Below are 6,000 nucleotides of genomic sequence, written 5' to 3' on the forward strand. Positions count from 1 at the left end.
TACATGCATTTATAGGCTTTCCCAAAGTATTTTAACGGCACTTTTCAGTTCATTTAATCACAACTTGATCTTAAGACAGAAGAGGGCACCATCTACTAACTCTCTGGAGTGCAACTGTTTGGAAGAAGTGCAAAATCCAGATGATAGAGAGAGCTGATGATAGTCCTTGTCATCAACGGCCTTCAGCACCTCAGGCTAATATTTAATAACCCCAGGCAAGAGCTAGCGAAATTATACACCCTCGGGTCCCTATCTGTCTAATATTCTCGCTCATGACAGAATCCTGCTTTCAGCCGAGGAACTGCTGCCAACAGTGAAATCTTGAACAAATGCTGACTATACTTTCCCAGCTGTTAGCAGAAGAAAAAAGCTCTTCATATGAAGGACAACCATTTATTCAATTTGTTCACATTTAGGTGGAAACACTTGGAACAAGCAGCATGAAATTTAAAGGTGTTGAGGTGAGAAACTAGAAGCAAAAATAAAAAAAAAAAACATTTTCACGCACCTGTTGATTGTGAGATTTTGTGCCTTTTGCCTTTTCATAAAGTGTCCCCCCCAATCTAATATAAAGAAAACATCCAAAATACAATTCTAAGAGTTTCTTTTGTTGCACTGTTTCTACGTAGATTTCAGTCAAAGGGCAGTTTTTCCAAAATGAGTTAATCTCTTGTACTTAACTTCATATATGACTTCAGAACACAGAACTTAACACTTTTATTCATACCTATATTCTGAAGGGTTTTAGGTTTTTTAGGATATGCTGAGACTGTGTGTGTTTATATTATATTCATGTTCTTTTCGGCTTAGTCCCTTTATTAATCAGGGGTCACCACAGCGGAATGAACCACCAACTTATCCAGCATATGCTTGCCGTTTTACGCAGCGGATGCCCTTCCAACTGCAACCCAAGACTGGGAAACACCCACACACTCTTTCACACTCATAAACTGCGGCCAATTAAGCTCATTCAATTCACCTATAGCACACGCAAACACAGGGAGAACATGCAAACTCCACACAGAAATGCCAACTGACTCAGCCAGTGCTCGAACCAGTGACCTTCCTGCTGTAAGGCAATTGTGCTACTCACTGCGCCACCTTGACACCTGTGTGATTATATACAACATCTAATTCTACATTTTTGGGGGACTGTTTGCAGCATTTTTTTAATTATCGAGTGATAAAAAGTAATTACTGCTAAAATATTCAAAAGTAAAAATATTAGACTTGTGTGTGTGTGTGTGTGTGTGTGTGTGTGTGTGTTTTTAAATAATAAAAAACAAGTAACCTGACTTCATACAATCTTAGGACATTTGTGCTACAACACAAAAACAACGCTGTGTTTTGTTCAGCCTGATCTCATGAGAAAACCTAAGTATTTTATGTTTTGTCAGTTTAGTGGCTAATTCGTGCAAATTCGTTTAGTCATAAGAAAATGTACGATTTAAAAAAAAATGGCACTGCACCCCCCCTCCCAATCCCAACTGTCATTGGGTGATGAGCAAATTGTACTAAATTGTATGAATTAGATCTTACAAATTCATATGAATTAGCCACTAAATCAAAAAGTTACAAACTGCCGTAAGATTGCGTTGTTTTTTTTGTTTTTTTTTTCATTTGTATGTGATCCCATGTAGTTTGTGCACCTCTTGTATAATATAATAATAAAAATAATAAAAAGAACTACTAAGGCAGTCATTTTGACCATTTATAAATTAGCTAATTTAATAATTTGCCAAAATTAAACCCACATATATACCCTGACTTTTAATCAACTGGGGAAGTAACTTATAATTAGACCCACACAGAATCTGTATTTATGTATTTACTTGTGTAAATGTGTGTAAATTTATATTTATTCAGTTTTCAAATTCAATTCACAATTTTTTTTTGTGATATAATAGTAGTAATATTAAAATGTTCATATGATTAATTTACAATACAGCTTTTAAAGTCATATTTTGTCTTCCAGTATATATTATATGAGAGACTTGCTTTGTTTACCAAATAAGTGGATCTAGATGGATTTGCATTTTAAACATTAAATAAAAGTTGAAAATGTATTATTTTTATTTCATATATTAAGTTATATACGCATAAATCTGCAGATTTTTTGTAAAATTCTCAGCAGAAATAGCAAAAAATGTACGCAGAATCTGTCTGACCCTATATAAATGGTAGCTCAGTGTCCCCCCTATTCACCTGCAAAGTCTTGTCTTAAATGTATAGCAGATCATGGACCTTATCAAAATGCTTGCATAACTTTATGCTTAGAGTCTAAATTCAACTCTACCGTAAACAATTATCAAACTTGTTAAAGGGATAGTTCACCCTAAAATGAAAATTCGGTCATTTACTCATCCTCCACTTGTTTCAAATCTATTTAAGTTTCGTTCTTCTCTTGAATAGGAAGATATATTAAATATTGCTTCGGGGAAAAACAGTTATGACTTCCATGGTATTTTTTGTTCCTATTAAGGATGTCAATAGCTGCTTTTTTCAACATTCTTCAGAATATCTTTTTTAGAGTTAAACAAAAGAAAGAAATATGTACAAGTTTAGAACCACTTGTGTGAGCTAATGGTGAGTAACTTTTCATGTTTTGGTGAACTATCCCTTTAGGGGATTAAATATGAAATCTGTGTCAGTGGTAATAAAGGGAAAAACTCAATGAACTCAGCTATGTCACTGTTCACAATAGATTGTGGCCTGTTTCATTTCTCTCTTGCCCTGTAAAGCAGAAGAATCTGCTCACCTCTTTGTTGTGGGTCACATCAAAAGCAAACACAGAGATCACGTTGCTCTTATCACAGGGTTGTCCATCAGGACTCCAGAAACGGCTTAGCGGCACAGCCAGGGGCAGGTGGGTGGACAACACATCACTGATACTGCAGCTGGACAACACTGAGACGATAAGACACATGCACACACAGCACAGAGCATGAAAGAGTGTTCAAACAGAAACAGGTTATAATTCTTACAGTACATGTTTTTTAATAGGAACTTTAAAATTATACAATTAAAATTAATTTGTTATTGACATTACATGACATGTTATGCGATTGAACATTACTAAATAATCAACAACTAATAATAATTAATTAATTAATTAATATGTTGAAAAAAGTTTTAAGACTGTCTGAAGCAAAACGTGTGTCACCAGCACATTTAACAGCTGATCGTTTTTCTCAAAAAGGCAACATTTTCACACAAGATGTGAGCTTATCGGCATTCTCACAATTCTGACCTTATCTATTGTTTATTGTAAGAAAAACATTTGATTTTCTTATACTATTTTATAATTCAAACTAGGGCTGGGCCGATAAACAACATTATATTGAATCACAAATTCGCAATAAAATTTATGCCAATAACAATGATAAGCTCTGGTCTTTTTACTCTATACTGATTTAAGAACCTCACACACAACAGAAATATGCGACAATGGGAATCTAAAAGTATGCTGATATTAGAGATGTACCAAATTTTCGACCACTGGAAATTTAACAACCGAAAATATGTTATGCCATTAAATGTACCCTCTAATTTTTGTGGCTTCAGTCATTGTTGGGGTACTCTTTTAAATCTGGAAGCATTAACAGCTTATATTGAAATATATATTGTTATCGTTCAACCTGGAAAAAAATTAACGAGATTGTATTTTTGCCATATCGCCCAGCCCTATTTCAAGCTACAAGATACTGTCCTAACTCACAACTAGGGAATTGTAAATAATTTATTACTTGATATATTACTGCTAATACATAATATGATTTCAAACTACAAAAAATGTCTACATATGTAACTTTGTTAAACTGAACAGCTACTGTACATTTTAAACATAAAAAGCTGATACAGCAGAGATTAGGGTCACATAATGCAATTTGAGTGTGTACAATGAAAACACTAATGGATAACATGATACAAACTGTTTTTACTCTTAATATTGCCTGAGAACAAAAAAAAATCTAATATAGCAATTGAGTTTATAGCTCACTATAGAAAAAGTCAGAATGTGTGAGAATGTTTACTTGAATAATAAAGTTTATATAATCACAATACAAGCTTTTACATACAAATACAAATTCAGAAATGAGACGCAAATTTGCAGTTCCACGAAACAATGCCAGATTTATGATGTAAATAAAATTATAAAAAAGTCTCTTAATTCTACTTCCCTACTATCAGAATCCTATTTCTGACATTTTAGGGGTTTCTTTTCAAATAATTTTGTTGTCAGTTGTAGGTTTACATGCTTTCTTTTAATTCTGAACATTTATCGCAATTCTGAGGTCGATATTAGGGCTCCACGATACTGGAAAAATCTGACATTACGATATTTTCTCATTCTGCGATATAAATATTGCGATATGAATACAATTTCCCCAGATGACTCAACTCTATTTGGAAACAATTCATAATTTTAGATCAAATGGGATGATTCTGCAGGGGAGTAAAATCTCCATTAAATCTAATAAACAAATTAAAAGCATACAATAAAGTTACAATAGAAACAAACAGCGTTTTATCATTTTCAGAGTCAAACTGTATTCATGTTCTGTAATTGAATAATAAAAATGTTAAATCAATAAAATTAATGGTTATTAAAGTTACACTTTCTTGTGCCTGAATGCTTTTAAAATTACATGCAAATGATACATTATAATACAGACCTAGCATTGTAAACTAGGCATGGGCCGGTGTAAGATTCTGATGGTACGATAACCTTGGATAAAAAATATCACTGTTTCACAGTGTTGTGGTTACTACTAAGTCCGGCCAAAAAACAACAACCCCCCCCCCCCCCCCCTTAAGCACAGTATTTTTATTTTGAGAAACATTTAAAATATTTTGGAGCAGTAAAAATGTCAGGCTAAATAATTCTAATGAAACATTGACTTCTTCTGCTTTCTTCATTTGTTTCAAAAACACAGATTTCTTACAATTTAAAATGACATGTTTGGAAATCTTTACTACTGGTGATACTGTTGTCCTAAGAAGCAAAAATGTGAATAAAAAAAATCTTACACATACCTTAGAAATGGTATTAAAGAAAATTTTGGCAATTTTAAAACTTTGACTTTTCCAAACCATGGTATACCTTGAAAACGGTTATCGTCCCATGCCTATTGTAAACCCTGCGAAATACAGTCATGCTGAAACGATATACTGTGCAGTCCCAGTCGAGATGTTAAAAATAGGAAACTTAAACAAGAAAAAAATAATTTCATATAATTTGCTTCAACATTCGATTTAAAGAGAGTAGAATGAACCCATAAAAACATAATAAAACAGTAACTTAGTTAAATAAAATGAAGCACCTAAGAGTTACACTGTAAAACTAACTAACAATGATTAGCATACTGTCCCAAATGGCACACCTGAGGACGGTGAGAACAAAAGGTTAGACTAACAACTTTGAGAAAGACAAAACCACAACATAAAAACTTTTGTTTATTCGCCAACGAACGAAACAACAAATAAACACAAGCGGTCAGCTTTGTTTAACCTCACCGAGTCTGAATGAAGATCAAACACTGTTTAATACTAATACAGGCTCAATTTAAGTGAACACAGACACACCTGCCTTAGATCAAAGCCTGCTGTCTGAAAGCCACAGCGCGACGCGGCGAGGGCCTGTCATGCAAACAAACCTGCCGCTATATTTAACCGGCCAGCGATCACTTGAAAGGCCTGCTTGTTTGTTTTTATCTGAAGCTGAGAGACATCAGACGGCATACGCGGCCTCGGGAAAATGACTGCGTTATTGCTAAAGGACAACGCAACGTGACAAAACTACAACTGTCATGTAATAACTACCAAAAATATGTTAATATCTACAATGTAGCTTAAAAAGCACTCGACTTTCTGTAGATATCGTACGCCAGGGACAGGTATTGTCACGTGACTGTTCTTATGAGTGAATCAACGAATCAATTATTCAACCGATTCGTTTGAAAAGACAGATAGATAGATAGATAGATAGATAGATAGATA

This window comes from Danio aesculapii, chromosome 9, assembly GCF_903798145.1.
Source record: "Danio aesculapii chromosome 9, fDanAes4.1, whole genome shotgun sequence".
NCBI lineage: Eukaryota > Metazoa > Chordata > Actinopteri > Cypriniformes > Danionidae > Danio > Danio aesculapii.